Source organism: Medicago sativa, chromosome 6 (genome assembly GCF_051527215.1).
Source record: "Medicago sativa cultivar Bolivia chromosome 6, Bolivia_mono, whole genome shotgun sequence".
Taxonomy (NCBI): Eukaryota; Viridiplantae; Streptophyta; class Magnoliopsida; order Fabales; family Fabaceae; genus Medicago; species Medicago sativa.
Genome location: NC_140754.1, coordinates 42,727,914 through 42,741,645, shown reverse-complemented (window position 1 = coordinate 42,741,645; position 13,732 = coordinate 42,727,914).

The following is a 13,732-nucleotide window of genomic DNA, read 5'->3' as shown; positions in this document are numbered from 1 at the left end:
ATAGAACCACATATCATGTATCACAAATATACATCATGGATTAGACACAAAAACTAAGCCAATTTTCACCAATTTTAACATAATATTCAAGAAATAACACTAGAAATTATCTCAATATTTTTGACAAGCTTTTCAGTATAAAACCAACACAAAACATCACAAAAAAAGCTAGAAAAAACTCTATAAATTTTCATAGGATTTTCTAAAATACTTCAAACATGCCAGGGGTGCAAAGATCACAAAAAGCGTGGGAAATAGCAAAAAAACAAAGAAAAAACGAAAAATCTGCAAAGACAAGAGGTCCAGGCCCAAACAAGGATGGATCCTGGATCATCCAAACGCACCAGGGGCGTTGGATTGATCCAGTACCCCTCAACCCTAGATCTAACGGTCAAAAGTCATGAAGGAGCATGGTATGGCACTGACGCGCGCGCGTGGGATCACAAAGCATGTATATAAGCAAAATCCAAGGGAAATTCTCATAACTCTCACTCCTTTCTCTCTCTACAATGTTCTTAGAGAGAGAGAGAGTCTGCAGACTCTCTCTTCTCCGACCTAATGCCGGTCATCTTCAACCTTTCTCCGACGCGGTGGCCGGCGGTGGCGCCGCCGCGTCGGAGCCCTAAACCGCCCAGAACTCAGACCTAATCACATGTTTCTAAAGCTCTTTCTCTCCTCTACTCGATTCTGAGGCTAGTTTTCTAAAAAGACTTCTGGATTGTCGTAGATCGGGAAAAGAACTTGCGGTTTTTTTTTGAATCTTTATCATTTTCTTAAACTTTTTTGGAAGAGAACATTCTATGTCTCCCGATCTACGCCATTCGAAGCAGTAATAGTGGATTTAACGAAAGGATGATGAGTTAGGACCTTACCTCTGTTTGATTTGGAGATTCGAACGGAGGAGCTTGAAGTAGAGCTTCGTTGTTTGTTTCTGATGAACGTTTCTTCGTTGCTTCGAACAGATGAACGTGTTCCTCTTCTTCTCTTGTTCGGTTTCGAATCTGATCTTTCTTCTCCTCTTCTCTCTCGAAATCTTTCTTGTGATCACCTCACGGTTGGAATTGCAGGAAGGATACGAAGATTCGATGATGATGATTCTTTGAAGAATCTCTGAGAATCTTTGAAATTTGAAACTATTTTGTTGAATCTTGATGCAATTGATTGCGAATTTGAGACTGTTTGATTCGTTCTTGGTGAATTTTGTTGTTGAATGGTGAAATTGATGAGGAATTTTACACGAATTTGTGTGGATTGTGTTGCTGAGAAACAGTTAGGGTTTTGAAGATGATGAATATGTTCATCATATTCTTGAGCTTTTTCTGGATTTTTTTTGTGGTGTTTGATTTGTTTTGGTGGTGGAGAGAGAATGCAGATTCTGTTTTTGATGAGTTGTTGAAATCTCAATGGCACTGCAATGATTGGCGCCTTTTATAGGCTGCCAAGTGTATCACTGGACCAATGCAAGAACGCCACCTGGACATGGGCTTTGTAACAAACTCTTGGGACTTTTTTGCAAAATACAACAAATGAAGGACCAAACTGCAAAAAATAATAAAGGACTTTAAAAGGACTGAAACGTAATTGACCAAGAATAAAAGGACCAAAACACAAAATGACACAGAGGACTTAAAAAGTAATTAATAATAAAATTTGGTAAAAAACGTAATTTGGAAATAACGTAAAGTGCAACGATAAAATTGACAAAACGGACTAAAACGAACCAATGGCCTAAATGAGGTACTTTAAAGTAACCTCTCTCTGCCGAAATTTCGTGTGAAATGCCCAAAATGCCCCTAGGGCTAAAACGACTGAAAATGACTCGGATGCAAATTTTAAAATGGATTTTTAACAGGGATTTGAAACAACAGTTTATTTAAACCAACTTGAAAGACTCAAAGACAATTTTAAGGGTTTAAACAGAGTTTTAACACATGAAAAGACTAAAATGCCCCTAGGGGCAAAACTGACTCAAAATGACTTCAAATGCAATTCTTGAACTGGATTTTGACATAGACTTGAAATGAAGACTTATTCACACTACTTGAAAGGACTCAAACAAAATTTTGAAAGACTGAGAGAAATTTGACATAGGAAATGACTAAAATACCCTTGTGTGTAAATTTTGCAAATATCATGGAAATAGAATACAGAGAAAGATGCAATTGATCAGAGACATATCAAATGACTTATAATGCAAGAAAGGAAAAATTGATTAGTATTTTTAGGTCCAAAATTAGGGTATAACAGCTGCCCCTATTTAAGTTTCTTTGTCCGGAGAGTCAAGAGACGAAGTCTTAGAGTTGACGGGACGAAGATACTTAAATATTAGCATTTGCACTGTTTTTGGACATAAAAATACGCTTTCAGAGTTTCAAAGATATGGATGCCATGTAATACTTTGATTATGAATGTAAGACAAACAACTGGAGTCTATGGAACCTGTCATGTCACTGGGAATTCAGGTGGACATTGACAGGGTAGACAAACCAGGGAGTAGAAAATAGGGTACAAGTTATTCTTTGGGTCGAACTAGCCACTTGACCAAGGAATACAAAACAAGAGATAGGTGCAAGCTGTTCTTGGGATTGAACTTGGCACTTGACCGGAAACATAGACATATAGGCAGATACGAGCTGTTCTTTGGATCGAACTTGACACTTGGTTGAAGATACAAACAGATAGGCAGACACAAACTGTTCTTTGGATTGAACTGGCCGTTTGGCTGGAGACATAGACAAAAGGGTTGATACAAGCTGTTTCTTTGGATCGAACTTGCTTGTGGGATTATCACCACGTCATGTGGGAAGGTGCAAACTGTTCTTTTAGATCGAACTTGCCGTTTGACCGGTAACAAAGCATAAGCTGGGTACAAACTGTTCTTTTAGATCGAACTTGCCGTTTGACCGATAACAAAGCATAAGCTGGGTACAAACTGTTCTTTTAGATCGAACTTGCCGTTTGACCGGAGGTATAGGTATACAAGCAGGTACAAGTGGTTCTTCTTTGGATCGAACCTGGCACTTGACCAGTAACAAGATACAAATTGAAAGTCTGGTTTAACAAGATACCAATTGAGGGTAAATTGTCATTAACTCGACTTGAAAATAGACATGACCATTTTTGTTGGCCCAAAAGCAAATTGAGAGAAAATTGATTTGAAAGTTGACATTGAAAGAGGAGTTGAGAATTGAGATTGAGCAGAGACATAGACATAGACATTGGATTGAGAGTTGAAATTGAAAAAGACATTGGAAGTTGGAATTGGATTGAGACATAGACATTGACATTGAATTGGAGAGTTGCAATTGACTTTGAGATTGGATTGGAATTGAATTGAGAATTGACATTGACATTGACATTGGATATTGACATCGACATCGACATTGACATTGACATTGACATTGACATTGACATTGACATTGACATTGACATTGACATTGACATTGACATTGACATCGGATGTTGACATTGAAATTGGAATTGAAATTGGAGATTGGAAATTGCTTCGAATTGACATTGAATTGAAATTGAATTTGAGATTGCTTCGAATTTGACAGTTGACATGATTTGGAATTGAGATTGGAAAGTTGAGATTGCATCGAATTTGACAGTTGAAATTGAATTGAATTTGACAGTTTGGAATTGGAATTGTGATTGAAATTGAATTTGACAGTTGATAGTTGGATATGCAACATGTATGTATGGTATAGCAAGATTATTGGATGTATGAGCACATAAAATGCATGATTATGCATGTATGAATGCTTGAGATGCATGATTGATTGGCAGTTTGACAAGGAAGTTTCACAGAGGTAGACAACACATTGGAAGATTGGGCACGTAGTGGCTCGTGCTGAAACATATTCACAGGGGGAAAACCTCTTTGGAGAGACCGTCGTTGAGAGACGCATCAAAACCATGGCTGAGGGCAATAAAACTTGTAAAGGGGGGACCCTTGGAAAGTTCTTGGATACAGGTCGCCGTTGCTAGACGTGTCAGTGCTGGGTAATCATTGGATGTTCGCATCTGTGGTCAATGCTTTTCAATACTTCATTCTTTCATTTTTTCATTTTCAAACCCCATTTTTGCCTGAACCGCCCTTTCGGGTTTTCGATTCACCGGGGAATAGATTCTTTTCATTGCCCCATTTTTGCCTGAATTGCCTTCATAGGTCGTCAATCAGCGGGGTGCTCATTTTTGCCTAAGCCTCCCTTTCGGGTTTTCAACTTAGCGAGCTTTTCATTTGCATTTTTCATTTTTCATTTTCATTTTCATTCTATTTTTCATTCTTGCCATTGACCACAGATCATCCTGGGGAGTAACCTGCTTGTAACATGTATTGAAATAGACATTGACATTCATTTATTCATGCATGTTTCTTTGAAATGTACCCTGTTGCTCAGGTTTGCTTTCAAAATAGACAGAAAAAGATTTTTTTCAATTTTCAAAGATGTTTGTTTCAGACATTGACATTATCAAAATAGAAAGAAAATATTTGTATATAGCATTGAAAGTAGGAAGAAAAATAGAATTTCAAACAATAGAAAGGCTCAAATTGATGTAGAAGAGTGAGAGTCAGCCAGAGGCATGACTTCACGGATTTACAAAGCTTGGAAAATGGTAATTTTATTGGTTGGTGATACATTGAACACGATGACCGCTACATTTCATAGAAATTTTGAATCCACAAGTACAGAAACCTCTGATGAAGACGATCATTGACAGTTGCAGATGCCCCAAGGGTGATGGTGATTTGCCAGATATAGTTACTTGTCTTTTATTGTCAACCTCATTTTTGCATGAACCGCCCTTTCGGGTTTTCGGCTCATCGAGGCGCTCATTCTTGCCTGAGTTACGTACAATCTCAGCGAGCTTTTTCATATTCATTTTTTTTGTCCCTAACTTTTGCCTGGATCGCCCTTTCGGGTTTTCGATCCACCGGGAAGCGCATTTTTGCCTAGGCCGCCCTTTCGGGTTTTCGACCTACCACGCTGTTCTTTTCTTTTTAGACAAAGTATTTCTTGACTATATCGGCATTAACAGGATTTGGTAGCTCAACACCATCCATGTGTGTAAGAATCAAAGCACCACCAGAGAAAGCCTTCTTGACAACATAAGGACCTTCATAGTTAGGTGTCCACTTGCCCCTTGGGTCGGGTTGCTGGCTTATCCTTCTTTTCAATACAAGTTCGCCTTCCTTGAATTCTCGAGGTCGGACTTTCTTGTCAAAAGCATTCTTCATACGCACTTGATACAACTGTCCATGAGTCATAGCATCCATACGTTTCTCTTCAATCAGATTCAATTGATCATACCGACTTTGACACCATTCAGCCTCAATTAACTTTGCTTCCATGATCACTCGAAGAGATGGAATCTCCACTTCCAGAGGGAGAACTGCTTCCATGCCATACACAAGAGAGAAAGGAGTTGCCCCGGTTGAACTGCGCACTGTAGTACGGTAACCATGCAAGGCAAACGGTAGCATTTTGTGCCAGTCTTTGTAAGTAGTGACCATCTTCTGAACAATCTTCTTGATGTTCTTGTTAGCGGCCTCAACTGCACCATTCATCTGAGGTCTATAAGGAGAAGAGTTGTGATGTTCAATTTTGAATTCTTCACATAAAGCTTGCATCATACTATTGTTCAGATTGGAACCATTGTCAGTGATGATTTTATTGGGAACACCGTATCGACAGATGATGTTATTCTTGATGAACTTGACAACCACTTGCTTGGTCACATTAGCATAGGAGGCAGCTTCAACCCACTTGGTGAAATAGTCAATTGCCACTAGAATGAAACGATGTCCATTGGAAGCTTTTGGTTCAATTCTTCCGATCATGTCAATGCCCCACATAGAGAAAGGCCATGGGGAAGATATAACATTGAGAGCATGTGGAGGTACATGAATCTTGTCAGCATAAATTTGACACTTGTGGCATCTTTTAGCATGTTTGTGGCAATCACGCTCCATGGTTATCCAGTAATAGCCGGCTCTTAACAGTTTTCTCGACATGGTGTGACCCGAAGCATGGGTCCCAAAGGTACCATCATGTACATCATGCATCAATTTCTCAGCTTCTTGTTTATCCACACATCTCAGCAAGACCATGTCATAGTTCCTCTTGTATAGGATTTCTCTGTCCAGAAGGAATTTACTAGCCCATCGTCTCAAAGTCTTTTTATCCCTGTTGGAAGCACCGGGTGGATATTCACGATTCTGCAAGAATTGCTTGATGTTGTAATACCAAGGCTTTTTGTCATTCACATCTTTGTCAGCTTGATCTGGCACATTTTCAACAGTAAACACATGAGCGGGTCTATCAAGACGCTGCACTTTGATTACGGGCACATCATTCCAGTGATTGACACGAAACATGGAAGACAGATTAGCAAGAGCGTCAGCCATTTGATTTTCATCCCGAGGGATGTGGTGCAGCTCAACCTTGGTAAAGTATGTCAATAGACGTCTTGCATAGTCACGGTATGGGATCAGCTTCTCATGATGAGTCTCCCATTCACCCTTTATCTGATTAATAACAAGCGCAGAATCTCCATAGATGTCCAGGTGCTTAATCCTCAGGTCGAGGGCTTCTTCAATGCCCAAGATGCATGCTTCATATTCAGCTATGTTGTTTGTGCAGTCAAAGGTTATTCGAGCGGTGAAAGGAATGTGGTGCCCCTGCGGAGTTACAATGATGGCCCCAATTCCTTTACCATAAGCATTAACAGCACCATCAAACACCAATCCCCACTTGCTATTGGGATCCGGCCCTTCATTGATCAGTGGTTCTTCACAGTCTTTCGCTTTCAAATACATAATCTCTTCATCAGGGAAATCAAACTTAATTGGCTGGTAATCATCAAGAGGCTGACAAGCAAGATGCTCAGCAAGGACACTTCCTTTGATTGCTTTTTGAGCCTTGTACACAATATCATATTCAGACAACAACATTTGCCAACGTTCAATCTTTCCAGTAACATCAGGCTTTTCAAAGATGTACTTGATTGGATCCATTCGGGATATCAACCAAGTTGTATGATTCACCATGTAATGACGCAGGCGTTTGGCAGCCCAAGCTAAAGCACAACAGGTCTTTTCAAGCATTGTATACCGAGTCTCACAGTCGGTGAACTTTTTGCTCAGATAGTAGATATCATGCTCTTTCTTACCAGTCTCGTCTTGCTGACCGAGAACACAACCCACTGAATCATCTAACACTGACAGATACATAATCAAAGGTCTTCCTTCCACTGGTGTGACAAGGATAGGTGGTTCCAACAGGTACTCTTTAATGCTATCAAAAGCTTCCTGACATTCATCATCCCATACAACAGGCTGATTCTTTCTAAGAAATTTGAAAATTGGACCACAAGTAGTAGTCATGTGAGATATGAATCTTGAAATATAACTCAGACGTCCGAGGAAACCTCTGACTTGCTTTTCAGTTTGAGGGGCCGGCATCTCTCTGATGGCTCGGACTTTGTCAGGATCAACTTCGATGCCTCTTTGGCTGACAATAAAGCCTAGCAACTTTCCAGATCGTACACCGAATGTGCACTTGTTAGGATTCAACCGCAGCTTGTACTTTCTCAATCTTTCAAACATCTTTTTCAAATACACAATATGCTGCTCTTCATCAATTGACTTCACAATCATATCATCAACATATACTTCAATCTCTTTGTGAATCATATCATGAAACAGAGTGGTCATACCCCTTTGATAGGTGGCACCAGCATTTATCAAGCCAAACGGCATCACTTTATAACAGAACGTTCCCCACGGAGTGATGAAGGACGTCTTTTCTCTATCTTCAGGAGACATTCGTATCTGATTATAACCAGAGAAACCATCCATAAAGGAGAACACTTTGGATTGAGCAGTACTGTCAACAAGCACATCAATATGAGGCAATGGGAAGTTATCTTTTGGACTGGCTTTGTTCAGATCTCTGTAATCAACACACATTCGAACTTTCCCATCTTTCTTTGGTACCGGCACAATGTTGGCAATCCACTCAGGATATTCAGCTGTCATGAGGAAACCCGCATCAATTTGCTTTTGCACCTCAGCCTTGATCTTAAGAGCCATGTCTGGACGAGACCTTCTCAATTTTTGCTTGACGGGAGGACATTCAGGTCTTGTCGGTATCCGATGTTCCACAATTTTGGGATCTAGACCCGGCATATCTTCATAGGACCATGCAAAGACATCTGGATAATCATGGAGAAGCTGAATGATCTTCTTTTTCACTTCTGGCTCAAGTGCAGCACCAATCTTGATCTCTCGCTTGTTCTCTTCAGTACCCAGGTTGATAAGCTCAATCTCTTCCTGGTGAGGCTGAATGGATCTTCTTTCTTGCTCAAGCAGTCGAGTGATCTCATACGGTATCTCTTCATCATCATCATCCTCATCTTCAGCCTCATATACAAGGAATTCAAAATTTGGAGGAACCATAGGGTCACTGTGTTCAACGGGTTTATTATGGTTCAATCTACATAATATGATTGGGATGATTTTAGAAAAAGTTTTTCATGCAGATTTTTGAAATTAATAAGAAAATACAGATGTTTTGGTTTTTTCTGGCATTACCATTATTTCCAAGAAAAAGGCACTAAAAAGTAAAAAAAACAAAGAGTCGGGAGAAAAACGACAACTTTTATTGATAACGGCAATGCCGAAACAAACAGCCCTTACAATGATATCACTTTCGCCTTGGGCAGAGCGAAAGGATTGTTATTTTGAAAACAAAAAACATGAGCAACAAAACACATTACATGGAAGCATGCATGACTAAAGGAACATCAATGGCTTCCCAATTTCTCACAGTGCCCCCTGGTACAACAAATGTAGGCACATGACCTCTTTCAGCAGCATCTTCAGCAATAGCATTGATGAACCCAGCACTGTAGAAGGTTCCTTTTGAGACACCAGAAGTTGGAGAGAATCCAAGGCCCTCTTTACGCTTGTTTTCCAGAATCTGAATTACCTTGCCCGAGCCGGCAACTTGCCCTTCTTGAACAGCCTTCTGGGCATCCTTCAATGAAGCCATGCTAGCACCAGCCCTCCGGGGTTCTGCACCCTCGACAGTCAAGCCTTGAAACGATGTCCCTTCAGCGGACCCTGCTTCAACACAAGAGAAAGATGATACTTGGCTAACCAGAAATGCCTCTTCACCATGCACAGTGACAATCTTACCATTCCTCATGAACTTGAGCTTCTGATGCAAAGTAGAAGTGACTGCTCCAGCGTCGTGGATCCACGGTCTTCCGAGGAGACAACTGTAGGAAGCATTGATGTCCATGACTTGGAAAGTAATTTGGAATGTCTCTGGACCAATGGTAATTGGCAAGTCTACCTCCCCGAGAACATCCTTGCGGGATCCATCAAAAGCTTTAACCAGATAGCTGCTACCCCTCAGAGAAATTCCGTGATGGCTCAATTGCCTTAGTGTTGATTCAGGCATTACATTCAGAGACGATCCAGTGTCCACCAAAACGTTGGATATCATATCAGACCCACAGTGCACCGAGATATGTAGAGCCAAGTTGTGATGTTTCCCTGCTTCGGGGAGTTCATCATCACTGAATCCCAAACTGTTGCAAGCAGTGATATTACCCACTATTCCATTGAATTGCTCCACAGAGACTTCGTGATCAACGTAAGCTTGCTCAAGTATCTTCATCAACACCTTCCTATGAGCTTCTGAGCTCATGAGCAGAGACAAGATGGATATCTTTGATAGGGTTTGCAGCAGCTGGTCAACAATCTTATAGTCACTTTTCTTGATAAGCCTCAGGATTTCGTCCAGATTGGACTCTTCGATAGATTGGCCTGCTGGGCCGGTGTTCTTGTCAATAGGAGGAGCAACCGGTGGAGTTATGGCAATAGGTGTCACCACTTTCTTTTGAAACAAGGGTGGACGGACTTTTCCGCTTCTCAGAGTTGTAATTTCACTGGCAACATTGTCAACTGTAGCTGGGGATACCAGAGGCACCTCCACTTCATTCTCGACCATGGTTGCATTGTATTTGTAGGGAATTGCTTTGGTAGAGGTATAAGATACCGGACCAGGTAACCTGATCACCAAAGGCTCAACATTCCTTGTCTGAGATACACTTTCAATAGGAGAGTCGTGGAACACTGGTACAATCACACATACATCACTGGTGATCAAGTGCTTGTTATCCATCAGACTCTGGATATCATTCTGCACCACATAACAGCCCATAGGATTCTGAAGGCATTCTGAACAGGAAGCATGATCATGTTTGAACAGAGAAGCCTGGCATAGCTTGACATGTAATGGCACCAAGGGAGTAACGACATTGCGGACATCCAACATTGGATCCTCTTGAGGAACGGGAACCCTTTCAAAGGCCTCGATCATGTTAACAGCAGCATGGTTTGGAAGCGGATTGTCAAGGACATGAGGAACACTGTTCTCAAAAGTCAACCGTCCTTTTTCTATCAGGTCTTTCACAATATATTTCAGAGCAAAGCAACCTTCAACATCGTGACCTTGAGCACCCTGATGGAATTCACATGTTAGGTCCTGACGGAACCTGGGAGGCAATGGATTAGGCGGAGGCTTGCCTGGTCTGGTGACACAGTGTCCCTTAGCCAGTAAAGTTGGGAGCAGCTCACCATATCGCATTGGTATTGGTGGAAAAGAAGGTTTGGGTCGGGGACCCTGTTGTTGCTGCCGTTGCTGTTGAGCGGGAGGCTGTTGTTGTACTTGCTGTGCAATAGCATTGACGGGCATTGGTGGTTGACCCGGTGGCAGAGGATATTGCTGGTAAAATGGTGGAAAGAAAGGATGTTGAGAGTACTGCATGTAGTGATAGGGCAAGGGCAATTGTGTAGCAGCTGCAGAGGGGTTACCAGACACCATTCCTACGTCAGATTCTTTCCTCTTATGGTGACCATTACCATACTTCTTTGGCGCACTGTTTGAAGATTCACCTTTCTCAAGGACAATAATACCGTCTCGGACTGCCTCCTCTAGACGAGTTCCCATTGTAACCATATCAGAGAAGTTGTTTGGAGCAGAGACTATCATTCTCTCCTTATATTCCTTCTTCAGAGTCTTCAGGAATGTTTGTGTTAACTCTTCCTCATCAAGTCGAGGAGAAACACGGGCAGCTGCCCCTCTCCATCTCTGAGCGTACTCACGGAAGGTTTCATCTGATTTCTGAGATAGGGCTTTAAGAGAGTCCATATTTGGCTTCAGACGGGTGTTGAATTCATATTGACCTTCAAAAGCAGCAGCGAGTTCCTCAAAAGTATGGATGTTATCTTTGCTCAAACTAGTGTACCAATCTGCTGCATCGTCTGTCAAGCTACTCTGGAAGCAATGGATCATCAGTGCATCATTATCTGCGTAATTAGCCATCTTTCGGACGTACCGGATGACATGGTTGTGTGGACAAGAAGTTCCATTGTATTTGTCAAATTCCGGCTCTTTGAACTTCTTAGGAACCTCAAATCGGGATACCAAGCATATATCACGAGCTTTAGCAGGAGCACCATTGCTTCCTCGGCTAGCCTTGACCTCACGGAGTTCTCCAGCCAACTCCTTCAACTGTCTCTTCATAGCTTCCATTGCGGGATCTTGTCCGCGCGGAGTGTCAACATCAATCACCTGTTGCACAGTGTGTACAATAGGGTCGGTAACAACAGTGGTTACTTGAGGCATAGCAGTGGATACAGGAATCTGTCCTTGACCAGCAAAACCAGAGACACCAGCAGCAGTATTAGGAGAATAGAAAGGTGGGAGTCCATAAGGACGGCCGTTGGGCATAACAAACCGAGCATCGGTAGCCACAGTAGACAGTGGGATAGAGGGAATCACCTCAGCAGTAACTGGAACAGAAGTGGCTGGTTGTTCCTGTGCAGCCATCATAGTGGACATAGCGTCATGAGCCTTAGCCAAGTCTTCTTTCATAGCAGCCAATTCGGCACGGAGCTGAGCATTTTCTTCTTCAAAATTAGCCATCATCCTTCTCTTGTGAAATCTTGTCTGATGAATTCTGTCTGGTTGGTAGACTTTGCGAACACGAGCCACTTTTCAGACTGCGGCGGACAAAACCAGGAGGCAATGAGCACGAGAGAAGCTTTTTGTGACCAATGGATGCATATGATGCATGAAATGTGTTAATGCACATGCAAAAAGACTCTTTTTGTGTTACCGAAGGGTTTTAGACAAATTATAAACTTGTAAACATTACTAAACAACAATTAACATAAACGGGAATCAACCAACATATAGTTTTACAAGACAATTCCGACATAAACAAATGGAAATAACAACAGGAAAAAGAAATCCTCAAGCATAGGAAGTGGAAGCGTCATCCTCAGACTCAGACTCATAGTCGCAGTATCGTGCATAGAAGTCATGGGCACCTCTAGTCCTCTTGGAGTCTCTCATAAGCAATCTATCTTTCTCCTCAATCTCTCTCTTAGCCTTAGCTAGCTCTTTCTTCAGTGTCAAGACCTCATGGGTCTGCTGCTCACCTTTTCCATCCAAAGTCATGATCAAGTTCTTAGCCTCATAGTACCTAGCCCTCCACTGATGCTTCTCCCGACTCTCCATAGCTAGATGCTCCTGATACATCTCCTGGGTAGGTGGGAGTAGAGGCAAAGGCATGGTAGGAATAGATGCAGACACATATCTCATGGAGGGGTAAGGCATGCCAATCTCCTCAGCTTGGTTTATCACCCACTGTGTATAGGCCTCATGAGCAATACCGGACCTTACACCCATATGCTTCACCTCCTTCTTCCGAAGTTTAGACCAAGCATCCATGAAATCCTCTTTTATGCCGGTGGGAGCATTGGAATAGTGAAAGAAGTAAGGAGCCGTAGCAAGATTGATGGGTTTATCTTTCATCGGGAAACCAAATTGTCGCAAAGCGAGCTCCGGGTTATAGTTGATTCCACCCCGGGTACCAAGAAGAGGTACATTAAGAAACTTTCCACCGCCAAAGATAATTTCCTTAACCCTAGAAGCGGGAGTGAGCCAAACCACTTCATTAGGAGTGAGAGCCATAATCCTCTGTGAAATAGACCAACTCTCCGGATTGTCATGGAAAGACTCCGGAAGGTGCGAAATAAACCATCTATAGAGGAGAGGCACACAACAAAGAATATATCCACGACCCTTGCCAGTACGATCATGAATAGCATGGTATGTGTCAGCTAGCAGAGTAGGAACCGGATTCTTGGAGTGGAAGATCATAATAGCATTCATGTCCACGAAGCCATCAAGATTCGGAAAGAGAATAAGCCCATAGATGAGAAGTGCAAGAATAGCCTCAAGAGTGTCCTGACAAGTGGTATTGAGGTTGGCTTTCCCAAGAAGATACTCTGAAGTGAACCCTCGGATGCGTGCCTTAGTGATAAGATTCTTGGAGACATCGGTGGTCTTGAGATAGAGATCTTTAGCAATAACCAATGGAGTAGGAGGAGGATCAAGTCCCGAGAAAGGTACCCCCTTAGCAATAGACAGACCCATCAAGGAAGAATAAGCCTCTAGAGTAGGCACCAACTGAAAGTCTGGAAAAGTAAAGCACCGATACTTCGGGTCATAGAATTGCACTAGAGTGTGCACAAGCTTCTCATCCACATTAGTCTGGAGAGTAGAAAGCAAAGCCCCGTAACGACGTCGGAAACCAGTCGGATCCTCAATCTTGAGTGCCAAATCTCTCAAACTAGCCAAATCCA